The 13,676-nt window shown below is 36.6% G+C and overlaps 1 long non-coding RNA gene across 1 annotated transcript; it reads right to left on the minus strand.

Annotated features, from left to right (window-relative positions):
• Positions 1-5,523: 5,523 nt before the first annotated feature.
• On the minus strand, positions 5,524-6,814 carry LOC136244968 (uncharacterized). Its single transcript, XR_010695674.1, has 3 exons — positions 5,899-6,814; positions 5,747-5,841; positions 5,524-5,681 (listed from the first exon to the last, which is right to left on the minus strand). It is a non-coding gene; the product is annotated as an uncharacterized lncRNA (long non-coding RNA).
• Positions 6,815-13,676: the final 6,862 nt, after the last annotated feature.

Here is a 13,676-nt window from a genome sequence, read left to right on the forward strand (position 1 = left end):
TCCAGCTACAGTCACCACTATAAGAGTATGTACAGTGTACAATAGGTCGTACTAATTTGACAACTGTTGGTAGCCCCTGAAATCATATTAGCCCTATCTTGCCAACTTTGAACCACGTTCATTTCTGGGACTTAAAGATGTGTCCCTGTGGTATTCTCTAACTCAATTCTTAATTATGCTAATTCATTGCATTCCTTTGCTACATGTAATTTATTTACATATGTAGCTAATTTGTTTTTTAATTGTTTATTCTCATGCTTCAGCTGCTTGATTAATGATTCATCACCATTGTCATCCAGCTGGGTGAAGGGCTATTAGTTCATGGGGAGGGTGAGGATGGAGCATAATTGTCTGTGTCAGCGACAACAGTGTCTGTACTCTGGTAGTGGGCGAGAGAGGTGTTGGGATTGTGTGCATAGTGTGAGTGGTGCTAGTTGCGGATGTGTGCATAGTTTCTATGATGTGTGCGATTCGTTGCTGTAAACACCAGCATGTTCACTGCATCTACAAGTCTCTAGCTGCCACCGCCATTGACTTCTTAACTGATTCTGTATTGAAATACAATGCACGTAATTATAGAAATATATATGAAAATTTATACCTGAAGGCCTTACATGAGAAAATATAGCTTTTCCAATTCTGCACTGACCATTGTTCTCCTGTTGTTGGTGACTAAATTTACTGCCCTGATATATATATTAGGAAATCTTTGTTCCTGACAACAACCTGTGATATATATTCAATGGATGTCATACATTGTTAGCATTAATATAGTAACTGAAATCCATATGATTATCGATCACATATGTTTTATGATGTAAACACACCAAGGGTCTGAAGGTAACAGGTACCAACAGTCACTGTCTACATTACACTATATACACTACTTATTTACATGCATATATGTACAGTTGAGATTACTTACTACTTAGTTATGTACGTTGTAAGTGTTTCAAGTTGAGGTGGTAGGTACTGGTGTTGCTGGGGTCATCACATAGGAAGAGCCACTAGATCTGTAGATTCTGCCAAATAGCTGTAAATGTTGTTTCCTTTCAGTTTGACACATTTCTTGCTGGTTCCTTTCTGAGCTAATTCTCATCTAGTTCGTAAATATACTGATTCAATTTCTTTGTCCTCTCTGGACAGGTAGGGTTTGATTATAACGACTTTAGGTGCCAAGGATCTGTTAGACAAAATTGATGTTACATCAAAGGTATGTAGGAATTTAACTAGTAATGGTCTAGGCTTAGGATCGGTGGCATTAAACTTTCCCAGACGGTGGCGATCTTGGATGGATGATCTAGACAGAGTAGAATCAACATTAGAAAGAACTGTTAGTACCACATCCAGGTCATGCTTCTGTCTGGTTACCCCGGGAGTTTTGGGCTGAGATTCATTGATTTCATTAATAACACTTAACAGTTTATTGGACATTTCCTGAAAATGCTTGGAAAGACATTGATAATTAGTTTCCTTAGATCTTGGAGTTTCAGGAATTGAGCTGGTCTTAACAGCATTAGCTTCTAAAGAAATTCTTGAATTGAAAGATTTCACAAGGCTTGGAGTTTCAAAAATTATGCTGGTCTTAGCTCCTAGATTAGAGATTCTTGCAGTTAAAGGTTCAAGAAGGCTTGGAGTTTCAGGAATTAAGTATTAGATTCTAAAAGAAATTCTTTCAGTAAAAGATTCCACAAATGCTTTCAAAGTGTTGATTTCAATTTTTTTGTTGCATAAGCAAGCAGTGGCAACAACGGAAGAGTTCCTCTGACTTAGAGCTGATGATATCAAACAGTGTACAGTACATGTCAGTCCACTGCACTTACAATGAATTCAAGCATTACATTGGCCCTCGCAGAACACAGCTTCCTCTCCTTCTCTGGTGGCTGAGTATTCTATAATTGGGTCCTCACAAACCTGACAAATATCTTCAGTAACAAGTTCTTCATTCTTATCTTTCCGTTTCTTGTGGGAGCTAGGTGGAGTAAAGTTAAAAGTAGCACAAATTTGCACATTGCCCAAAGTGATCTAACTCGCAATATGTATGTCGACTTCATCTCCATAAATAACGATAATCGCTAAATCATTTTCTACATCATCCAGTTGTCTTACCTCCCAAAATACATGAGTACAAACCAGTGGCGTAGCCAATAAGTGGGCATTTGCCCATCTATCACAGTTCCTTGCTCAACCATCACAAGTAACTAGCTCAATGCTAATAATACTCTACACTGAGTTCAGGCAGCGCACAAACATCTAATAGTGCACGTATCACATTGTTTAGCAATGAATACGAACAAGCACAATAAAGCATGAAAATAATAGAGATCACATGATGTATTAGGGGAGTCCCTTTCACACCATAGACGTACATGAACACAGTTTGAATTGTAAGATGGAGTTGAAATATGCCACAAGTACAGATACTAAATATCGTACTCAGTTGGATTGTACCAGTAAGAGGCTTGTTACCTCCTTGAGGCATTATTTTACACGATTAAAACGTGGTTTCAAATTGAAGGCGTCGTTGAAAGAAACAACTTGTTTTTTGTTTAAAGTCAATAACCCATTCCGTTTCAAAGTTACAACATTTTGAAAACAGATACTTCACCTGCCCACACATTTAATTAAGGCTCTTGTATAGTATTACTATTAAATTTTAATTTAATGTTTTACTGCTGTACAATTTTACTGTTATAGGAGCAATGCCAAGCACACATGCATACATACTAACAGAATAAGTGATGTTGAGCTGTTGCCATAGAAACCACCATAAAAGCAAAAATGTACATGTAAAATCATGGTTTTGCAAAGATATTACATCTTTATTGTGTAGCTAATGTGTATATGTAAGTGGAAAGCATTATTGAAAGCAAGTTTGATGATTTATTGTGCAAAATTATCATTTTGTAGGTAGCTAGCTATAATAATTAACATTACATTGCTAAATTGTGTACTTTATAAATAATTTTGACTGCATACTGTATATAGGTTAATTACAACATTTATATAGTTACAAAATTATACAATATGTAAACGATATAAACAGGAAGAGTTGGCCTCTGTTACATTTGCCATTGCAAGCACACAAAGTAGTGCACTGCAGAGAAGCTTGAACACATTGACATCAACCATGGCTATTAGTTTTGCAGCCACAATGAATGAGTTTATAGCAAACCTTGGCAGCTTCAGGTAAAGTTTTCCAAAAAGGTTGTAAAATGTTATCTTCAATTTTCCATCCCCATTCTATAGGAGATGGTAAGTCAGGATTCAACTCAATCAATTGCCCCCCACACAAAGCAACCTTGATATACAACTTGTTTTTTATGTTGTATTAAAGCAGCATGCGTAGGGGGAAGGCCCTCTTAACTTCTCTCCTGTTTTGTAAAAAGATACATTCTTGCATCATTAGTGCTTGATAAAGTACTGGTTATAACCAGCTTGTAAACTTTGCTCATCTTTTCCTGGTAATTCACAGATATACCAAATATTGTCGTTGAGTCAACTATTTTACCTTCCCCGAGGGCTTTGACAGTTATCTGAGTTGCAAAATGAACCATTTCAGCATAATGCATAGAGCAATACTATAAACCGTGTGATCCTCCTTACATATTGTCTGACAATGAGCTGTTAGGATTACAACACAGTTGTAGTAGAGCATCTGTGAAACTTGGTAATGATTTCCAAACTTCCCGAGCAGTTCATTTTCCTTGACCTAAGAAAAAAGATACAGTATCACATCCAGTTAGCACATGAAAAGTGGCAGGACTAATGCATTTTCACCTAGCTGTCCAGCTAGTTTATGACATGGAATGTATCGAAAATGCTTTCCAGTACCAAAAGCATTCCACAGTTCTCTAATTGACTTCTCACATCTCTTGTTAATAATCAAAAATGCTCTAATTACAAGGATAACCACATCAGTATCCACTGTGCGGATCATTATTTTTGAATGTCCTTGTTCTACTGCATCAAATGCATGGATAAAAGTTCTAGTGTCTGCCTCCTTGTGACTACATGGTTGCAAATTATTTGTTGAATCAGTTAGAGATGATAATACACATTCCTTGAGGGTTGTTACAATAGTTTTATTTGGTACTGCATGCTGCACTGTTTGATCAGCTAATTCTTTCTTATTGTCACAGTTTCGTAGAAATGCTTGCCAGTTTGTTGGATGTGGTGTGTTAACTGATACACATCTTCTGGGACTAGTACCTATTTTGCTTCTAGTAGAGCGTTTAAGACTGTTATCCACATATTCATCCCAAATGATGTCAATTCTTTGAATAGTGTTGAGTTGTGTTAGCATGTAACACAAGCAGAAAGTTTCAAACCATGGTAAACAACAGTATGAAACATTTGTACAAGGAAGACTCATTCAAAGAACAACAGCACTGAGTGAAGCAATGCCACAAAATCGATACACACTTTTTAAACATTGCACACCCAAGACTACCAGCAAAGGGATGGCGAAACTTAAGGATGCTTGCTAGAAATGATTGCAAGCTATTTTCAAAACTGTACATTGGGTGTCAAAATCATGACAGGAACTTGGTTGAATTCTTTTTGCATGAAAATCAGGCTTGCCCACCATCTATTTCAGATGCTGGGCAATTAAGACCTGGAACCAAATCTGAAATACTTAAACTGTCTTGAACCTCTTGCTACTAACCCCACAACATGTCCAACAGTATCATCAGTGATTGTAGATCGCCCTGTCATAGTTCAAATGCTTAAACCAGGTTTAACAAAAACATTCTTGCGATATCACCTGGAAGTGTTCATGCCTTCCCACAGGTAAATTTTTGAGTTTGAGATTCAACCTGAGAATTTTTTTATATTTCAATTGAATGTTCTATTAGAGTAGTTGGTGACTGTTCTATTAGAGCATTCCAGATCTTTTGCACTCCTGACCTTGCAAATGTTGTTTTCCGTTTTTGCATTATATCCTACATAGTCAAAGTACAAGTAGAGAATTATAAAAAGACTAATGCTCAACTTTAACCTACGTGTATAAGAAAAGTAAGGATGCACTACCCCTCCTCTCCCCATAGTGGGTTAGGGGACCACTGTACCACCACTGCTAGTTGTTGAAACCCTGAATCTTAGATATAGTTAAATCCAAGAATATAGTCAACCAATCCTATATTAATATGCTCAGAATTCTTAATGACATTTGATAGCCTAATCTGTGATTCCTTCCTCCAGTAAAGAAAATCAGTGCAAGATTGGAAACTTGTCAGTGTTAAAGCTCTGCATTCTAAAGAAGGGAACACTTATACATGAAGACAACACGCGTGGGAAAGATATGTGGCACACTGGCATATGGCAGAACCAAATGACCAAACATGCAACGATTAATATCTCCAGTATTTGTCTGATCTTGGGATGAAATTCTTTACAGCTCTTTACCTATTGTTTTAAAAAAGCAATTTCCATCCTCAGTAGTGTTCACTGCTCTTCTAACTTTAGTTGAAAGGTGTAGTTCTGTGAATGTAGTAGTAGTTAAAAAGCTTTATAGTGCAATGTTAAAAATACATAATGATACAAACAGTAGTTATAGCTGCATGAGCAAGTTGCACTAAAGGAATCTGGTATCAAGTACCAGACCCTGAAGTTATGTACTTAATTACTTATAATAACTAACTATTGTGTGCATTGAAGTTCGGTGGCTAGAACAAATGCTGCAGGGACAAGAAAAATGAAGACTGTAAGTTATCAAGATTATAGTTCTTCATAAAATGCTTACCTCACAAAGGGTAATGGTGACATATGAGGCTACCTCAGGTCAAACCACAATCCCAAGCTTAATCCTGCATTTGTAGCATACATCATAAGGATCACCTGCAAGAAAGTAGTAACTACCGAAGAGTACATAATAATTGATATGTGGTGCTTTACCAGGCATGTGGCCCCATCTCTGGTCAAACCAATTTCAGGGTGACAGCATGTTAAGAAGAGAACACTTCCTGGGGCTCCCGCCAGCGTCTCCCAAGTTCATTTACATTGCCGCTTTGGTGCCCAAAAGCACCATATCCATCCGTGTTCCGGTTCAGGAATATTACAAACTTGTGTTATTTTATTTCCTATAGCAACAACTTCATGATCAAACAAGTGTAATCTATAATACAGGATCTCAAATTGCTTGGAAAAATGAAGCACTTCATACAAAATCAACTTCCTGACATTTACACAAAGGGTTGCAAGGCTGAAAACTGCATACCTACTGATATTACATGTTTACCAAAGTTTAAAAGCACATGGTGTGAGTGGGTGTGGCTCCACATAAGTCTGTATCAAACCACAATTCTGTTGATAGGGTTTGCTTGACACCAGAGTAGTTTACAAGCAGCAACACTCATACCATATTGACACTTTCTGTTTTTTAGGAATCTACAATATTAAGTCAGAAATCTGGTTGCCTACAAGATGATTCTAGCAGCAAACATTGGCATATCTTCTCACTTATAATAATACCTGCTGGTCCAGAGATAGCATTCACATCATCTAACAAACAAGGAAATTTTTACTTCAACAGACTACCTAGAACTTTCAACAGCCTACCTACAATTGACTTAACTAAACCATTTCTTACCATCAAAACTCAGTTAATCCAAATTCTATGGTACAACTGTTTCTATGTTAGGCTAGTTTCAGATCGGGAATTTGCTCTATGGCAAAGCAGTAGGGAGGCTCATTATTCTGTAACTATAAATGTTGAACAAGTTGATGTTGTGCTACTTCTAAAAACCAGGCACCATGCAGCAAACAAACCTAACTGGAATTTATTAACAGCGTACTAAACTAATGAAACAGTAATTTTTATTTTGTAATTCTGTAATTACGTTGCTAAGGAGGTGTACCTCGAACAAAACGCTTTAACACATTAATAATGCACAGAAATATCTTCTTAACTGTTTTATAGTTTGTCTATAACATTTTCTTGCGCAAATTCTCCAGGCAAAGCCTCAAAGCTGCTCTTCATTTTTGTTCGTGTATGTATGAGCACGCTCCCTTTTCAACTCGAAGGAATTCGTATACCTGGTAACCTAGGAGGCCAGCTGTGTTGTTTTTCAGCTGTTTGATGTCTGTAGAGCCCTTTGGGTAAGGCCTTCACCGTGTCCTTATAAATTTGTTTCACCCATATTTCAAACCAGCATGTATTAACCGTCTTAAACCAAAGCTTTACCTGTCCAGAAGTTTAATACAGGCTGTATATGGCCCTTATTTATCACATAAAGACTGTTTGTAGTGAACAAAATTTTGTTCACATGGGTGCAGAAAAGCAAACAAACATACATACAAACACACACACACACACACTTTTCAAAAAAACTATTTTCGTAAACCAGGCACGTGCCTGGTTTAAAAAGTAATTGTACAGTACAACACATGTAAATCAAACATATCTACCAGCACACACTGCATGTAGCTGTATCAATTATCTAAAAGTAGTAGAGTGAAGCATATTGTGCTTTTGATGTATAAAATGTTTGTATCCTATTGTAAAAAGTTCATTACATGGCTACAGATTAGGTTTACAAAGCTACAAATTATTTTTTTTGTTGAGGAGCGTAATACTTCGGGGAAACTCGCGAAATTATCATTGTTTCTTTCATAGAATACATATGTCACTAGACTGGTGAAGTATATGTAATGTAGCTACACCAAACCACAACTTACACTACTAAATTAGTCAAGCCTGGTATTAGTTGATTATAAAAACAAAGTGCATTGTCTTGAGGCAGTGGAAAACACCTCGTCAGGCTCCGCCATATATGGGCTCTACATATGTGCTTCTAAATGTCTTATCCTACAGTGTAGTCTCCAGGAAAATGTACACCAGCAGATCAGAAGCATCACCACAACAAGAAGCACCGTGATGAAGATGTCTTCAATGCTACAATGTAGCAGCATGAGTAATGTGTAGTTTAATGGAACATATTATTTACCTGTGCATTTCCTTTGATACTGTGTATACTAATATCGTTGTCTAAAAATATTAACAAAAGCAGTTTGTAGGTATACTGCTAACCTTTTTTTCTCCAATAACAGCACTTCACTGGATCTTTTACCCTGTAATATATTTAACATAGTGTGTAATATATTTAACATGGTGTGTAATACTGGAGAACAAACAACACAAATTATTGAACTCGCCTTCTCTCATAGAACAGGCAATCTTTAATATATTTCCCAAAGCAATATTCACGGGTGGCTGGAATTATCCAGCTCACAATTATACTCTGAGAGTAACTTAAAACATATTAATTGTACAACATATGTTTATAGATTATGTTCAATTTAATACAGACTTCTTACAAGAGGTGCGGGTGGGACACGCGTTTTCTATGGTATGCAAGTTGTTGATAAAACTATAGTAGTAGCAGACTTGATCATTACATCCAGAGGAATAGTATAACTTCTCCACAGGACTGCACATGTTTGAGTATTGGTGATATTTTCTGGCTGTGTAAACTGTGTTACATATGTATTTGCATTAGACATAAATCTTCTTTAGTTACTCTTCGGACTTTAGAAACTTTTGTTGCACTATTGACAAGGGTAGGCCAAATATTTTGGCAACACTCATCATGGTTTCAGTTGACCCCTCCCAGTTTAAGGTACTAGGTTGAAATTTCTTTAGAATGTGTGGAAAAAAAACTCATTGAGTTTTTAAAGGATGTAGCAGTGCTTCCACTGAGGATTCCACCTTTGCGTACTCCAAGTTCTACCTGATATGGCAAGCTATCCCTTTGCAGTGTTGGATCTTTTGCTCCACCAGACACTCCCTCTAGATATATTTTGAATTGATTGATTTTGAATTCCTAACATGTCAGTAATCAAGTAATTATCTAATTGTACTCACGGGTGTGTGGGTGAGCCCTGATATTATCCTCTTTTATCAGCTTCATCTTTTTCAGATTTTCATCTCTGTACTGTAAAGTAGGAAATAATACAATGTCAAGTTCTAAACCAATTTTACTTGGTATATTTATATATATATATAGCAGTACTATAACTATGTGAGAACTATTTTACTCGTTTTACCCATCAGCCATCAGATTATGGAACTGCCTCAGTCAACAAATAGTCACCTCTACAACTTTAGTACACTTCAAAAGAATACTCCCTACTCTGTGACTGAGTATAAAGGAGTTATTATTAGTACACACACCCCACTCGCACACACATACACATACTCACACACTTGTGACATGGTGCCACATACTCTCTTTGAGGTTTGCACAGTAATCAATGATAATAATACTGTAGGTTATGAGTGGATACAGCTTTCCTTTTTTGTTACAGTCAAAGCTACAGTGTAATGGGTTTCTTTAGCTTTGCATCTATACGAAGCCAAATTATTGGGGAAGTAGATACAACATTAGCTGGAACACACAACTGGGACAGTTAGGGTAGTAGCAAATGTTAGTTCTGACTGTTCAACAGTAGTTGTAAACTATGTTGGCTTTCCACTAACAGTACTGATGAATACTTACTCAATATGTACAGGCTTTTATGCCTCAATAATCATAATTATAAATTGCTAAATTTGCAGTTAATAATATAACTCAATATGCGTATACATGTGTATGAGAATTGTTGCTTACAGTTACATAATACAAATACAGTACTTTTAGCAAGGCACATGTATTTGGAGAGTTAAATTAGAAACTATACTGGCTTTCTTCAGCTGAAGGTCTGCCAGTTTTTTTTTTCTAAATTGGATGACCACTAGTTTTGTCAGCAGTGAAGCAAGTACAAGTTTTGTTTATCACAAAGTAGAGACTGAAAAGTATCTCTTTGTTTTTGTAACACCTTTTCTTGCAGCATTGCACTTCACCAATCAAAGCAACCTGTGATACATTTAGACACTGAATGATTAACTTACGTTTATTTAAAGGTCCCTGGTTTATTCCCAGGTTTTGACACATACAATTGACAGCATTTGCCTCCGCCAAAGACGAAGATCAGAGTACAGGATATCTGGAGTGCCACCATCTTGTAAACTACCATGCCTTTAGTGTACATGGGGTTTTATATGCACTGCCAAAAACAATCTAATCATGATTTTTTTTTTGTACAAGATTGCTTGATAATTAATCACACACAATAATCATTAATATCTTTACAGTAATTAATTAGTGGTGAACAGCCATGCAGTTCCCAACCAAATTGCACATTGATTGCACATAACTAGCTGTCCATAAAAGTGACCTAACTATTAATTGCTACAAATTGTAGAGCGAAATGATACAACACATTTTTCATCAATAATTCTATGATATTCTCCACAAAGAGCACTTTGGTTTTGCTTCCATGAACTCGTAATAAATAACATCTCACGTTGAGCTTGAATAACTGCTAGCAGCAGTAATTCAGGTTGCGCAAGAATTGCTCATATCATATGCCAATAGCGGAACTGCTGTCCGAGTATCAGTGCTGTTGATAGCAGTATTTTTCTAATGTCTTTTAGCATTAAAGCTGCATTACTTGGACTACCAGTTCCTATACTCTAGGTACACAAACTTCTGAAACAAGTTTGAAGCTTGTTCTGGATACAGCCTTCATTTAAAATAAATAAAAGCTTTTCTAGTACCTGTTTGATTCCTTGCCAAGTTTACAATGGTCCTAGTGTTCACCATCAGAGTCATTCACACACAGAGTGATTTTGAGGGTGACAACTAGCCCACCACAGTCAATAGACTAACACTGTCACATGTGTCACTAACATAGTCCTGGGTATCAACTCTTGTAAAGGTCACTGAATTGTGTGACCTTGAGAGTTGATGTCTAGCTAACTGTGCTTGTACTGGCATCTTGTATCTTCCAGTCAATATTATAGCTCCTTACAACATGTTTTGTGTGGCCAGGTAATTGAGGCATGATTGCACAATAACTACTCACCAAAAAACTCATTAAATTACTGCCTCACATTACACTTCTTTGCATTTCAATACCCTCATCAATATGGATTGTCTCTTTATTATGTGTTGGTGTAAATAGTAGACAATATATTATTGTTAATTATTAACTATGTACGTTTAGCTGAAATGTTTCTCTTTGTTAAACTAATTTTCATCATCTCTACTGGTCTTTTCTTCTTCTTCTCAAAGTCATTGTTGGTACAAAAATAATATCCATAGTCACCTATCCATGCTATGTATAACTCTATGCGTATTGGAAAATTTACAACTGTACCTGAATATCTTTTTTTTTTAAGTCTAATACTTTGGTGCCACCCTGCCTTAAAATATGTACTATTGAAGTCTGCTAAATCTAAAGTAAAATTGTCATGAAACAAATGCCTATATACATCATGCCTAAATTCTATCCTACGTAAAAAAACCCCTTACTTATTATTTTTATTTTTGTGATTCACAAATGTACGCGCTTATATCAGGAGCAAGCCTTTAGCGCTTTGGCATGCAGTGTCCGTTAATCTTATGTCACTTTACCAGTTCTAGCAGCATTAAGTAACATGAAATCTATCTTGCATTAAAAGATGAAAGCTATACACGGCGGTTTTCATAGTACAAAACACGCGATAAGAATTAATACACATATCCAATGGAGACAACACAATGTGCTCACACTGACAATCCAGACGTCACTTTTTCTCAGTTTACCGGTTGTCATATGGTAGAACAGTTCTTTGTTTCAATGCCTCACCACTAGTTAACTTCATAACCAACAGTTTTCATAGTACAAATAATTTTTTAAAAATGTTGTCATGTGTCTCCTTCATAAACTACGATAGATTACGAACAGAAGCAAGGTATATACAGAAGCGTCTATGTCATAATTGTTACGGCACAGCAAGCCTAGGCGCACCCTAGGGCTCACCATCACAGTCAATAGGCCTCCTATCTTCACGAGTCGTTTACATCTCTGCAGGTTAGTTTTTTTGTACTAGTATGATTTTTTGGTCTTGCTATATCTATTTATAAACTGTGGTTGTATCGGGCCCCAGTCTGGCCAGCCTCTGAGCATATTAAACACCCTGTTAAATATCCCAGGTAACTGGGGTTTATAAATCTATGCTCTCAGTGCTCTGTGTGGCCAACCCTCAGTATAAAATGCTTTGTTTTGAGACAAATGTGCACTTTGATGTCTGACTTTTATATATCAGTACAGTGCTACTAAAGTTAATCCTACTTTTTTCTGGCTATACAGTGAGTTTGCTGCCCGGGGAGTAGCTATGACACCTCTCCAACTCACGTATGGCCTTCAAATATCAAATCACAAAACAACAAATCTCGAGCAGTTTCTCCCACGCAAATAATTAAAATTGTTTGAAAACTACTTTCGAAAACACATTTCTAAGCTCACATTGATACAATACTAGTTTTAATCACGAACTACAATACTAGTTTTAATCACGAACTACTGTCCTTCAGAACACAGTAATAACATCACAAATCACACTACGGCAATCACGCGTGAAGCTTCAAATCACAAATCAGGTTTCAAATCACGTACAGATTTGCGAAAGTGTCGCACCCCTCTTTGCCACCATCAACTAGCTAGATATGAGTCAAGTTGGTCATCATAGTACTGGACTGGACTACTGGCTGTAGGCTGTTTGTTCACACATACAGCCAGACACACTGCTAATTAACTTGGTAGGCTTGTCTGGCAATACAGCGAAGATAATGGCTACTGTAATGCACTAGAGATTTTACATGATCTTTTGTCTGTGCATATTATTATCATTCACACTAATGGTGATAATAATTATGAATTAAAACAAATAAAACACTAATAGGATGTAATGAACCGCAGCAATAGAGAATCATTTCTTAGCATCTGTGAAGTTTGCTTTTGCATCTCAGTAGAAAAGATATACAGTGGAACCTCGATTATCCAAACTAATTGGGGGGAAAGGGTGTTCATAAAATCGAAAGTACGTAAAATCGAACTTCCATACATTTATATACAGAGCTTTGCTAAACTACTCTAATAAAGCATACACTTGTTGACGAAAGACAAAATACTCTAATTGAGCAGTCAATTTGGTGTTCGGATAATCGAGGTTGTGGACTGGACTCATGGATTGGGCTGAAAACAGCTCTTTAACAATAATCCATCTCTCTTGTGGGGCTAAAGACACCACTACCGATCTACACTGTGATCTGCTGGCACTGCTCTTCCTTATAAGTCACTAATGAAGGTCGTGCATGCACTATTTTTTTAGAAACTTTTCAATGCATGACAGTAATTCAAATTTATAACTTTGTAGGGTGGCATGGCTATTCCTACACAGGCTAACAATAAGTATAGTGAATGTATATTAGTATAAACTTACTAGTTAATCAGTAAGAGAGTACTGAGGTGGGTGGGCATGAGACTACTTGACAATGTATTACCATTGTTAGGCTCGATACATGTAGAATGCATCATCTAAGGTAAAGTACTGTTTTGTATTTGTATACCCATTTGCACACTTACACTTCTCATGGATCAGTAACTCTATACTGAGAGTACTGTTGCTATTTTACTGCATCAGTGTACTTTGTTACCACGGATACCAACATATTAAACCAGTCACCCAAGTATTGTTACTCCTTTCTTTATAATTTGAACATATAGCACTGTGTAAGAGCTATACTTCTGCAAGAAGTTTCAGAGAGTATATTTATACATTCATCCAGCCCTCAGCTAATTCCCATAGA

Source organism: Dysidea avara, chromosome 14 (assembly GCF_963678975.1).
Source record: "Dysidea avara chromosome 14, odDysAvar1.4, whole genome shotgun sequence".
Classification (NCBI taxonomy): Eukaryota; Metazoa; Porifera; class Demospongiae; order Dictyoceratida; family Dysideidae; genus Dysidea; species Dysidea avara.